The 14,748-nt window shown below is 34.4% G+C and overlaps 1 long non-coding RNA gene across 1 annotated transcript in view; it reads left to right on the forward strand.

Moving 5' to 3' along the window:
• Positions 1-3,014: 3,014 nt before the first annotated feature.
• The window catches only part of LOC117285709, an 87,835-nt gene continuing 76,101 nt past the window's right edge, over positions 3,015-14,748 (forward strand). The window contains exon 1 of the long non-coding RNA XR_004516813.1: positions 3,015-3,105. This is a non-coding gene — a long non-coding RNA (uncharacterized LOC117285709). The remainder of the gene's footprint in view (positions 3,106-14,748) is intronic.

Below are 14,748 nucleotides of genomic sequence, written 5' to 3' on the forward strand. Positions count from 1 at the left end.
CTTTGTTGCAATTGTCATACTCAAGGCAGTCTGACACATGGAGACTGCATGTTCAATACATAATTATCACTTAAACTGATAGCACATATGTTTTTTTTTTTTCTTGTTCTTCCTTGTAGGGCACAAGTTGACTTTTTTTTGTTGTTGTTGTTTTCCTGTTGTCATATTAAGTTTTTGCAATGCTGTGCCTGCCAATTCACTGGTTGGTCACCAGTGTGCTCCATAATTTTTTTGCATTGTTCCCTGGGCAGAAACATTTCTTTTCCTCTGCTGTACATGATCCCCTATGAGTTTTAGTCCCAATCCTCTAGGAAAATTTCTCCAGGATATTTTGCACTTGTTATTTTCTTTGTAAGTTATCAAACTATTTATACCTCACATGTTTAGTATCCAGTAAAGCATGACCATTGGCTTTGCATTTCTAGTGATGCTTTGCATTCTTACTGATCCCATAGTTGCTATATAACTAATCAGCAACATCCACCTCACCTTTGGTTTTGTTGTAGAAAGTTACCATTCTAGGCTTCTGTTTTGTCAGGGTCTCCTGTCAATATTTCCATGATGGTGCATTGTTGACATCAGGGATACCAGTTTGGTTTTCTTTGCCATATATAAGGCCAATAGTATATCTTTCTGAACTCTAAGGATTATACTATACAGTTTTCTGTGAAACTGGTAAACCAATTGTCTAATGTCACATTTCAATTAGTTTGAGAGACGGAAGTAGAAAGTCTTTTCACAACATCAATCAGTTTATGGCTATATGAATAAAGATGTGGTGGATAAATTTCAGGATAAATTTCTAAATTGAAAGCATAGTAGTCTTTGCATCTACAAGGCCAAATTTTATGACATATTTTAAGGAGTTATTTTAGGAGGGCATATACTGCCAGAAGCTACAGAGACCATGAAAGTTGCAAGATTTCCATCACGAGTCATGTATTTAGATGGCTTATAAAGTGTTTGACAATTAGTCATAAATCTCTTGAACAATGAGCAGATAGCAGCCAGATTATCAGTTCTTTTTCTTTCTTGGAGGGCAATTTTATCATCAAACCTCCAACAATTTTGAAGACAGCAAATATCCTCATTGTCATTGTTATTCTACAAACCACAAGCCTGCACTCTTCACTCTTCTATATCTTTTACATTCCTATGATGATCATGAGAAAGCCCTGCTAAATGCAGCAGATCTATGAATAATTTAAATTCAGCTAGTGAAGTGTCAGAATAAATACATTTTTGAGTACAATTATTGGTGTATACAGAATGTTTTGCTTGCATTTCAGCATTTGTGTATTTCACATCTTGTAGCATTTTGTCTATTACAATTTTCAGAACTGAATGGCAATGCTGGCATTATGTCCAATAGGTTTCACCCCTACCAAGATTCTCACTGTATTTCAGACCTATTTCTATCATTGAATCATTCTATTTGGTTACGTGACCATTTTGTCCTATTTGGACTAGTCAAATATGCACTCAAATTTCTTTTCATCATCTGAATCCAGGGGAGGGTCTGCATTCCCTGTGTCTATATTGGTAGATTCTTGCTCCATTTCTTGCCTCAGGAACTTAGGCTCACATGGCCAATATCAAAGCCACTATCATCTCCATCACTGTGCATGAGTAACCTGATGATTTATTTTAGACCTCCTCCAATGTTTCAAATCTGGTTTTTCGTGTGTCATTTTGCTGAATTGGGCCACTTCTACCAGAAAAATGAAAAGAGAACTTAAAAAATATCTTAAATGCACAGATATTTAGCAATGAGCATTTCATGGATAAAATTTGCCTGTTGCTGCTTCAGAGATCTTATACACACCTTACTGTTCATCTGCTAAGTGAGTGAATTCAAAGATGTGTTTTTACTTTCCCCAGGTGCAGCAACTGTGAGTCACACCCATATTCTATTATGGTAAAATACATGTTTACATAAGAGAAGAGCAATGTGGGTATTTTTTTACTCTCTGTGATGCTCAGGAAAACTTACAGAAAGCCAGTTAAATGGACCATTATTGGATACAAATCCTAGTTTGACACTTTTGCACATGTGTACATACCTTGACTTTCATCATACCAAGTGGGTAGACACAAAGATTTCTTATATTCCACAAGTACAACTGCTAAGACACACAGCAGGCTTCCATTACTTTAAAGTACAAAGTTGCAATAGAAAAGTACGGTATGTGTTGTAAACCAATGTCATTAACAAAAACACAAAATAATTTAGTAAAAATAATAGTTTAGGTCCTTATAGTGTAATCTTGTCAAAATTCTTGGCTACAAATGCCAAGCTAAATAAAAGAGTTGTTAATATTCATTAAAATTGTTAAAGCAAAACAAACATGCCTATGATGCTAATGTCACACTAAGTACTTTATGTGATAGTAGACAAATTTTTTGTGTAATTTATTTATGCACATGCTCTCAGCCCTAAGCATCATGGAAAGACAATAGAAAAACAAGAGAAAAAATAATATCAGCACAATATTTCATACTTAGTCTTCTTAACAAGCTATAAATTCCTCTACCTAAAATTGCATGTTTTAATCTTCATTTTTCAAATGACAATATCTAAGTCCTTTGGCTACAATTACTATAATTTGTGTAAACAGGAGGCAGCTTCTGAGATGCTCCTTCCTGAATTAGGCCAAATTTGAAAGGATTCAACTTTTATACCCCAGGCTCAGGAAGTAAGTGAATGTAGTTACTCTGAAGGTCTTAATAGAGGAAGGTCTCAAAATATTTTGCAGATGTTCTACAAACTGTATTTTCAATAGCTTGGCAACAAGACTATCCTTGAAGAATTATCTAGGCAGATTGTGGGGTGTAAACTAAATATGTTCATCTTCAAGGTCTTCACTGGTATATGTTTGAGGTTTGCAGTAACTGTATTCATCCAACTTCTCAGAAATGGTGCATGTATAAGGTCTGTTTCACCGAGAACTGCTACAAATCCTTGCCCTTCCTCTACTTTGCAGGTTTGGAAACCCATCCACTAAGCTAAAAACCTCTAAGTTGAGCTATTGCTCCTTTTGGCAGGCAATACCATATCTGGCTTTTCAATGTCCTCTATGGATTATACCTCAGGACAGCAGAAAGGTAATCACCTTATATTCATTCATAAAAATGGCAATTTAGATGTATTTTAAATTTTTTTTATTTTTAACTCAACAATACTTCTAGTAATATTTATTTGTTTATTCAATCAAATATTCATTAACTGCTCTTTCCAAGCAACTTGAAAACCTGGATTTGTAACAGAATGAAAAGTAGTATGGTACTGATTTCACTGATTCTTTAAATTCATCACAGTTCCCTTGTATATAGGCCCCTGAGCAGAATCTGACCAAAAATTTTGTGACTGCCCACTTGTATTTTGTGAATTATTTCATCTCTCTGGCATACACTAGAATATTCAGAACAGGAAATTGGGCTCTTTCTTCTTAAGTGAGTTTATTTATCAATCTTTTGGTGCTATAGTGATTACAAATGATTGGTTTTCTAGAATTTTTGATGATGTGATTCATTAGTTAGATGATTCCTTCCCTTGGACTCACAGATTGATCATATAAATAAAATTCTTGCTACATTGCACACCAGACTTGGATTTGCCAACCACTTTTTAATGCTAGCAGTCACTATGTCACATAATTCTGGCCATTGACAGCTGAAGGATTTACAGGAAAATTTTATATTCCCTTATAAAATATCAAGATGTAAGGATATAGACTCTTCCTCTCAGTTTTTGCTTTGAATATTGACATGGTATCTAGAGATAACATAGCCATTTTGTGTGCCTGACTACTAAATTAATTTCATATACTATGGTCCTTCCAATGCAAGCTATAAATCAACATGAACAGTTGGCTATCTTCACTCTTTTTGTAATGATAGAAAAACGAATGTTTATAATGAACCTATTTTTGCTCTTATTTTTGTTTTAGATGAAAATATGCCTGTAAAAACAATGGTATATAAATCCAAAAATGGCACATTGTAAATTTATAAGGAGTACCTTAACTATCAAATTTATCAGGATGTTTATTTCTACATGTTGATTTCTTTATATTTCTGTAATAGGAAAATAAATATATAAACTTCTTGATGAATATGTTTGCTATGGTTTGGACCTGGATGTTTTTCCAAGGCCTTGTTTGGTCAGACATAGATGAATCTGGAATGTGTGATGCTGGGATTAAGGGTATATGATTTCTAAACCACTACATGTGAGCCAGTGATTTAGCACTGCCCTACTCCCAGTCTGGATGGGATAAAAGAGGCAGAAGACACTGTTAAACTTTCTTGTCACCTTCGCTGCCTTGTGTGCACATGTTGTTCCTCCTCCTCCATTTTTGCTTGTCATCCCTACCTCATCCCTGCCTTGGAGTCAGCTAATTATGGGCTGAAAATTCTGTGAATTGTAAGCCAAATAAACTCTTTGCTCTTAAACTTTTAGTGTTGGGTATTTTATCTCAGCAATGACAGAAAAGTAATTAACACGATATTTTCTTATTAAAATAACAGAATATCTAATGATAAAATACTTATAAAACTGTTCCACCATCACCACAATAGAGATAGTTTTGATTATGGAATAAGATATTCCAAATTCGTTGGATATTAATAAATTTACTTTGAACTTTGCTAAGATGAAAACTCAATATTTTCCCCCTCTATGATACTTTTTCTAATGTGGTTTTGGCAATGCATCTATATATCCTTTGGCAAATCCTTTTTCTTCTGTCTCATTTTTCATAAGTACATTGGTATTACAGTATTTGTATGAAGATTAAATGAAATACTTAAAAGTGCCTAAGATATTTCCTGGACTATAGTAAGTGCCCAATGACTAGATTCATTTAATATCTGGCTAATTTTCCTTTCTTTCCCTAGCTATTTTAATATTTGCAATTAATTAGAATCAGATCATGCAACCTACAATTCATTTTGATTGTTTAAAATGTTTTTATATATAGATTAGATCAAATTAATTATTCACTGATATGATTAAAATACAACAGAAATCTTTTTCCTTAGAAGTATTTCTCTATTTAAAATATGGATAAATTTATATATGATTTTGATAAAAAAGGAGAAATTAATAGTATTCACACAGACACACATAAAAATTCTCTCCATAAAGTTTGACAAAAACCAAAATAAACTACTCCAGTATAAACCATTTGTTATGGAGTCCAGATTAGGTGAAGGTCATAAGTTCTGTTGAGGGGCAAATAATTATTAAATTCACTATTCATACTCTGATATTAGATGCCTCTTGACCAGATTTTTTTCCTATTACTAAGTAGTTCTCAGGGGTTCTGACTGTATACTCTTAATCCCCATCTTCTGGAATTTCCCACAAAACATTAATAATCTGAAGTATGTTGAATAATTTTGAGCCATAAAATGTGTAAGACTCATTTGGTCACACTTTATTATGTAAGTCAAAGTACACAATAGTAATTGGGTCTTTCTTTGCTATTTAGCAGCCATACTATTTAGCAGGCATGCTACTAATCAACTTCTAAGCTTGTTTTATAAAATCATGTCTTATTGCTCAGGAATGATCAAGACAATGTAATAAAAAGGTATTGGAAAATTATAGAATTTTGGTGTAGGTCCAAAATTAACAGTGCTCCAATCTGACACACAGCATTCTCTTAGTGCTTTATTATTATGTGTAAAAAGAGAAGAGCACCTGATATGTTCTGCAGCTACTTTTCAGTCTCTAGAATTCTATGGCTTCAGTCATACCAGGGGGCAGGAAACAATGGTCAAATACATAAACTCTAGTGTCAAAGCTTCTTGATTTTAATAAAGGCTCAGCATTTATTTGCAGTGTAAATTAAATGAACCTTCCATATTTCTCATCTTTCTTACACAAAATGTTTCTCATATGCTGTAAGAGAGGACTAAGTTACTTAAAATACAGAAATCAGTATGCCTGGAAAATGCTATTTAATAACATTTCAGAATTATTTTATTGTGAGATAACCTTTGAAAGAAAAATTGTTGGCTTCTCAGAAGTACTAAAGCTACTTGCAAGCAAAGATGAGCATATAATCCTTGCTTTTAAGTCCCTTATTTCTACAAGGTAAGCTTATTGCTAAAAATGTTAACTATTTTTATAGTTTTTATTTGTCTCATGAGTGATGCATTATATATAAAATCTTAGAAATGAATATGTAATCATCTTCATCTATATCAAAGTGTTTACAAGTTTCCTGGCAAAATGTTTCTACTTTCTATTTTAGTGCAAAAAATATTGAGAGCTTCCCAAATATAAGTTTTTCAAAAACACTACTAAATACCTTTGTAGCATTAGTTACTGATTTCAGAGCAAAATTATAAAACCTAAGATTTTAAACATGAAATAATTAATAGTAACTGGTGGCACATAGGACCATTAAACACACTAGAACAAAGAACATTTGAAAAATTGTGCATACAGCCTGTTCCCTTGATTGATTGAAAAAAAATTCCCAGTGATTGACAATATTTTCTAATTTCTTGGCTTATTCAAATTAACTGTTACTAGCTGGTGAGAACTGCCCAGCCACTTGGGAAGCTAAATGCTCCCCAGCCTACAGCAGCCCAGGCCTTCATTGGAGCAGACCACTGAGGACTGCCCAGCTGTTCCAGCACCTCTGCAGCATCCCTGCCTCCCTGCCCACATGCTCTCAGGACTACTGGTTGTGCTGTTACCTGGATCCACACTGTAGTGGCACATTTGGCCATAAAGGATATTTTACTTAGCTCCAGAAGATAGAGTGGAAGTGAACAACCATGATAAAGCACATCAGAACTCTGTAGTTGGTAAGTTGTAGGGATCACAGCCTTCTATCAGTACTTGGACTATCTTCAGGGAAAGGGCAGCTGGAACATGCAGTAAGTAGAACCTATCAGGGTTCAACTCTGCAGGAAGTAAGGGAGCTCAACTTGGGCCTGGCATCCAGAATTCAGCCTGAATCTCAGGGGTTTGCCATTGGCTAGCTTAGACTAATTGACTTAGTTCTGCACATTGCTGCCCACATTATATGTTGTGACAGCAGAGATATAAACTGAAAAGGTCCTTCGATTTTTTTTCTTTCTTTTCCATTTATTTTTAATTTTTATTTTTTCCATTCTTCAAATTCTTCCTTTTTTCCTTGTTCTTTTTTCCACTCAGTCTCTTGCTCCCCTGTGGTATTCTTCATCTCCTGTTTAGTTCCTGTTCTTGAGATAATTTGGATTTCTTCTTTCTTTTTCTTTTCTCCTCTCTTTTTCTCTTGCTCAATGGTCACTAGTTTCAAAGGAAAGTGAGGACAATTTATAACTTCCCTAATACTGTTAAGTTGTTCTGTTCTTTCTTTTTACTTGTACTCTGTCTTTCCCACTTGTCTTCAACAGTTTCCTAGAGTTTGCATGATCATCCTGTGTCCTCTGGCTTCATTTAAAATCTCCTACTCTTACATATCATTCCTCTCTTCCCAAATCTTTCTAAGTCCCCATCCTGAAGGGTAAAGTTGCTATACTGAAGAGTTTTTTCACTAGAAACATATTTTTGGCTTGTCCTTGATTTTTGCTTAATTCACATGGTTAAAGGCAATAGGTTAATAATTACCACAAATTGTCAATTTCTAAGCTTTCCTTGATGCCATTGTTTTGCTGACTGTATCAATTGGGCTAAAGGGTTGTGATTGATTTAATAAGATGTCCTTTCTGATATTATGAAAATGAGAGTGTCTCTAAGTCTTTTGAGACACGAAATCTAAAGGCAGCTATATTCATGAAGATCAAATTACTAACCCAGGAATTAAACTAAGGATGGTCCAACAACCAAAATAAAAATGAGAAAACACTTAAGCAAGGAACAATACAGATTTTCAGTTCATCAAAAGCAAATTCTAAGAGAGATTAGGTAAAAAAGTCTGACAATCAACTACCAGGACACAGAGAACTCATAGCATGGGAAGTAACAAAACAGATCAATTGGGCACTAGACAAATTCAAAATAGAAATAATTTTCCAGATCACTAGAAAGGTGGTAAGCACAATCAAAGACATGATTAGAGACTCTAGAATGGAAACAGACAAAAAATTAGATGAGCTCAGGACCATCATAGAAGCCATGAATGCCCAGCAGGGAAATAAATGGAAATCATGAATGCCCAGCATAGAAAAGAAATGGAGTCCATGACAGAGATTCAATCAGATATCCAGGAGATTAAAAATGCTATCGAAAGCATTCACAGCAGGATGAACAAATATGAATACAGTATTTCAGATATAGAAGATAGGATTGTAGTTAGTGACCATGAAAAGGGAGATCTCTTAAAAACAGTAAGGAATCATGAGAAATTGACCCAACAACTCCTACATGATGCAAAGAACCATAACATAAGACTGATAGAAATCCATGAAGTAGCAGGTGAAATTACAAATGACTTAAAAAGTATGTTCATGGAATTAATGACAGAAAACTTCCCAAGCAGAAGGCAAGAATTTGACATACAGATAATTGAGGGATATAGGATTCCATTTAAACACTGTAAAAAATATCTACATCTAGACATAGAATAGTCAAGATCCTGGAAATCCAAAAGAAGAACAAAATAAGGCAAGCAGTAACAGAAAAGAAACAAAACACATGCAAAGGAAAGCCCATCAGAATCACAGCAGACTTTTCTAAACAAACCCAAATGTCAAGGAGAGACTGGAGTGAGGTATTTCAAGCCCTAAAAGAAAACAACCTCCAACCTAGACCTATGTATTCTGCAAAACTCTCTTTTAAAATAGATGGGGATGGGCTGGGGATTTAGCTCAGCAGTTTGGTGGCCTGCCTGGCAAGCGCAAGGACCCAAGTTCAATCCCTGGTATCAAAAAAATAAAAAAATAAATGAAATAAATAAATAAAATAGATGGGGAAATAAGATACTTCATGACAAAGAACACCTGAGAAACTTCTTGAATGCCAAACCAGCATTACAAATAATTCTAAACAATATCCTAGAAAAAGACAATGAAGGTCACAATGCCATGAGGCCCAAATCAGAAAATCAGTTAGGCAAGACAAGAAAGTAAAGGGAGAAGAGGAAAAATTAAAAAGAGCCAACAACAGGACAATAACATGACAAAGATAAGTCAATACATATCACTTATAACCATCAATGTCAATGTCCTCAATTCACCAATCAAAAGAAATAGAATGGCAGAATGGACTAAGAAGCAAAATCCAACAATATGTTGTATACAAGAAACACCTAGTTTAAAAAGAAACTCATAGACTGCAAGTAAAAGGATGGAAAACAGTTCTATATGTGACAGGAGCCCAGAAAAAAGCAGGGGTACCTATCTTATTCATAGAAAAAGTAAATTTCAAACCAAAACTGATTAAGAGAGACAAAGAAGGCCACTACATCCTTGTAATGGGAACAATCCAAGAAAAAGAGATGACAATCATAAATATATATTCACCAAATATTAATGCCCCCAAATGTATAAAACAAATATCAAGGGACATTAAAAACCAAAAAAGCACTAATACAGTTGTAGTGGGGGACCTAAATAATCCTCTGTCACAAATAGATAGATCATCTACACAAAAATCAATGAAACAGTAGAACTGAACCAAGCTTTTGAACAAATTGACTTCATAGACAACTACAGAGGATTCCACCCCATAAAAGTAGAACATACATTCTTTTTGGCTACACATGGGTCATTCTTCAAAATAGACCACATACAAGCTCATAGAACATGTTTACATAAATGCAAAGGAATTGAAGTTATCCCATGTATATTATTAGACCATAGTGAAATTAAACTGGAGATCAAAAGCATAAGAAACTGCAAGAAGTCTAGAAGTCCTCTTCTAGAAGACAAGGAAATTGAACATGGAAAACTGAACACTCTTCTGAACAATCAGTGAGTCACAGAGGAAATTAAAGAAGAAATTAAACAGTCTTTACAAATAATGCCAACACAACACACAGGAATCTATGGGACACAATGAAAACAGTTCTATGTGGAAACTTCATAGCAGTGAATACCCACACTAGAAAACAGAGCAAGCTCAAATAAAGAACCTAACGATGAATCTCAGGCTCCTATAAAAAGAAGAGCAAGAAAAACCAAAGCTCATACAAAAGAGGAAATTATAAAGATCAGAGCAGAAATCAATGCAAAAGAAATTAAGAGATGATTTAAAAAGCAATGGATTGAAGAGTCAGTTTTTCAAAAGAATAAATAAAATCAATAAACCCTTAGCCAACCTTGTGAAAAAATGGAAAGAAAAAGCTCAGATTCATGCAATTAGGAAGGAAAAAGGTGAAGTTAAAACAGATCCAGCAGAAATCCAAAAGATTATCAATACCTACTTTAAGAACTTTTACTCTAATAAAATGGAAAACACAAGAAATGGACAGATTTCCTATTACTTATGAATTAACAAAGTTGAACAAAGAAGATAAATTCTCAACACCCCAATTATAATTAGTGAAATTGAAAATATAATTAAAAGTTTATGAACTAAGAAAAACCCAGGTCCTGATGGCTTCACTGCTGAATTCTACAAGTCATTTAGAGGAGAACTACTGCCACTACTCTTTAAAGTTTTCTATGAAATTGCAGGGAAGCAATACTTCCAAATTCATTCCTGGAAGAAAGTGTTACTTTGATTCCAAAACCAGAGAAAGAAACAACCAAAAAGGAAACTGTAGGACAATTTCCTTAATGAACATAGATGCAAAAATCCTCAGGAAGTTACTGGTAAACAGAATACAGAGGGTCATAAATATCATACACACTGAACAAGTCCGATTAATTCAAAGGGTTGCAAGGATGGATCAACATATGAAAATCAATAAATGTAATACAATATTTTAGCAGAGTCAAGGATAAAAACATACACGATCATCTCAATACATGAATAAAAAAGCATTTGACAAAATTCAACACCCATTCATAATAAAAAAAAAAACGTGCAGAAAATTGAAGTAGGTGGTCTTTATCTCTACTTGATAGAGGCTATCTATGAAAAACCAATAGCAAAATTGTATTAAATGTCCAAAAACTGAAAACCTTCATGCTAAAATCAAGAACAAGCAAACAATATTCACTATCACCACTCTTACTCAATATAATTCTGGAAACATTAGACACAGCAATTAGACAAGAGAAAGAAATTAAAGCAATGAAGATAGGAAAGGAAGAAGTTAAACTGTCATTATTTACTGATGATATGATACTCTACATAGAAAACCTAAAACCCTCTGCCAAAAGACTTCTAGACATAACTGACACTTTCAGCAGAGTAGATGGATACAAGGTCAATACTCAAACATCAATAGACCTTGTGTACAAATAACATACTGACTGAGAGAGAAATTAGGGAAACAATTCCTTTCACAATAGCATCCAAAAAAAGTAAGTATCTAGGACTCAATCTAACAAAGGAAGCAAAAGACGTCTACACTGAAAACTCCAGCACTTTGAAAAAAGAGATCCAAGAGGATACAAGAAAATGGAAATATATCCCCTGCTCTTGGGTAGGAGAATCATAATACCAAAACTGCTGTACAGATTCAATGGAATCCTGATTGAAATTCCAACACTATATTTCACAAAACTAGAAAAAGCAATCCAAAAATTCATTTGAAACCAGAAGAGACCTAGAATAGCAAAAGCCCTTCTAGGCAACAGAGACATGACAGGGGGTATCACAATCCCCAACTCGAAACTATACTACAAAGCCACTGTGATAAAACAGCATGGTACTGGCAAAGAAAAAGACATAAGGATCAGTGGAATAGATTGGAAGATACAGAAACAATTCCACATGTGCTCTATAGCCTCATCTTTGACAAAGGTGCTAACCATCCTCAGTGGAGGAAAGATAGCCTCTTTAGTAAACTGTGTTGGAAAAACTTGATTTCAACCTGCCAAAGATTAAAACTAGACCCTTATCTTTCACCATGCACTAAAGTAAAATCCAAGTGTATTAAAGACTTCAATATTAAAACAGACACTAAACTTGCTGGAAGATGAGTTAGGCAGAAATCTCAAAGACATTGGCATAGGAAAAGACTTTATGAACAAATTCTCAGTAGCACGGGAAGTACCACAAAGAATTAACAACTGTGATCTCATCTTATTAAAAAGCAACTTCACTGCTAGAGACCACCTACTGAGCTAAGAGACAATCTACAATGTGGGAAAAAATGTTAACCAGCTGCTTCTCAGACAAAGGCCTCTTATCTAGAATATCCAAAGAACTCAGAAAAAATCAGCCCACCCCCAATATAGAGACCTGATTCAAAAATGGGTATCTGAAATAGTCATTTCTCAGACAAAGAAGTAAAAACAGCAAGTACATATATGAAAAAATGTTCCACATCCCTGTCATTTGAGAGATGCTGATGAAAACAACACTGAGATTCCACCTCACCTGAGAAAGAAAGGCTGCTATCAAGAAATCAATCAATAACAAATGTTGGTGGGGTTGTAGGGAGAAAGGAACTCTTCTCCAATGCTGGTGGGAGTGTAGACTGGTGCAACCACTGTGGAAATCAATATGGAAATACCTCAAAGATGTATCTAGAGGTTCCATTTAACCCTTCGATCCCTCTGCTGGGTATCCTTCAAAAGAATTAAAAGAACCATAGCACAGTGACATGTGTGCACCCATGTTTATAGTGGCACAATTTGTAGTAGCTAAAATAGCCCATTTGCCCATCAGTTGGAGACTGGATAAAGAAAATGTGGTTTTTCTATAAATGGAGTACTACTCAGCCATAAGGAGTTAGAAAATAGAATCATTCATAGGAAAATGGATAAATATTGAGCCCATACTCTTAAATGAAATAAATAAGAGACAAGTATAAATACCAAATAGTTTCTCTGGTGTGAAAAACTAAAAATGTAAATAAGATCCAAATAGTATAACTGATAATGTGAAATAGAAAGAAAAGTGTTAAACATATATGGGAAGGGGAAGGGTAGGGGAAAGGAAATAATAGAAAACAAAAATATGAGAAAAAGAAAAAATGGAAACAAAGTCTTTGTAAGTAAGGAAGGGTGATATGAGGGTGGGGGTGATGTGAGGGCAGGGGTATAGGGAAAAATAATAACCAAGATCTGTCATGCAAAGATATGAGATCCCAATTATGAAGGTAACTGTATCGAATATGTTAAAAAGTACCAATTAACTCAGTGAAAAAAATTACTAACACCTTGTTGTTATTTATTTATGTATTTGTTTATTTGTTTATTTATTTTTGAGAGAGGGTCTCACTATGCAGTTGAGACAGACCTGGAACTCACTATGTAGCTCAGGCTGGTCTCAAACTCACAGCGATCCTCCTCCCTCTGCCTCCCGAGTGCTGGGATTACAGGTGTGTGCCACCAAGCCCAACTGACCTTGTATTTTAAATATAAACATGCATAATTTCTGTTATAGAGATTAAGGGGAGACATTTGTATAGTGATGCTTTCAATCATACCTTCTTGGTCTTCCAGACCGTCTTCACACTCCTTTTCACTGGAGCCTTTGTTAGTACGTTTGTGGTCTTCTCTTCTGTCATCTCTTTATTGTGGTCACATTTTGAATGCTTGAACGCCTCTCTTTCAGAAGAGTAAAACTCTCTCAGATAACGTCAGATCAATAACTAAAGGGTACACATTCATTCTAAATTCTCATTTTAGTGTTAAAGCTATATTTTCAACTAAACTCTCTATGCCTCCAACTTTATATTTCTCTGGCTCCAGAAATTCAAAAACAAATAGCTAAATTTGCTTTCTTCCTTACACAGAAAGTTCCTCTTTCTCTTCTCTTATTAATAGCATAATTTGAATCAACTTTGCAAGCTGGAAAAATTTATTCACTATTCATTTTTCTCTCTTTCCTTCATTGCCTTCATGTTAGAAATCTCCAAATATTTATCTTGACTTTCATGTAGATTTGAAATCTTTCTTTCCATTCTGAAAAATGTCTTTCATTACCTTGGTTAGGATTCCCAGTGGTTCTTCAGTTCTCACTGCAGCCTTCTAACTGGCTCCTTACTGTTCATTTTTTTCAAGTAATAAGGAGCATCATTAATTAGATTTCTCATCTTAAAATGAATTTTAATGAAGTGCAATTAGTCCCTCAAATATATCACAATAAGTCCCCCTCATAAAACTAGTAAAATGATATTGTGACCCCTCATTTAGATAAACTTGGTTTTGCCAGATAATGCAAGTATTTAATTACAAGTAATTGTATGCATGCTGAAACTAGTTGTTTCTTTCTTTGATGTTCTGAATATAATTTACAAATGGGATCATAAATAAATACCTCTAGATTATTTATATTTGTTGCCATTTAATAAGTATGTAGTATAATATTTCCACTAATGTCTTTATTAAAATATTTTGTCTAGATCTTTGTATAAATTTTGGTGATTTTAAAACTTTACTTAGTTTTTAAATCTTTATTTTTCCCAATTTGTCAACAATTTCTCTGCAAACATTTATCACACTAATAGGTTTCAGAAAATATTCGCAAAAGTGGGCCAGGGATTTAGTTCAGTTGTGCCACCAACTGCCTTGCAAGTGCAAGGTCCTGAGTTTGATCTGGTACCAAACCCCCAAAAAAGGTATTTTAGCTGGATGAGGTGTGCATACCTGTAATCTCAGCACTCAGTAGGCTGAATGAAGCAGGAAGATTGTCCAAGGATTCAGGGCCATCCTGAATTACAGAGGGAGACCTTGACACAAAGA

Source organism: Fukomys damarensis, unplaced genomic scaffold, assembly GCF_012274545.1.
Source record: "Fukomys damarensis isolate Sample0158 unplaced genomic scaffold, DMR_v1.0_HiC HiC_scaffold_12, whole genome shotgun sequence".
Lineage (NCBI taxonomy): Eukaryota > Metazoa > Chordata > Mammalia > Rodentia > Bathyergidae > Fukomys > Fukomys damarensis.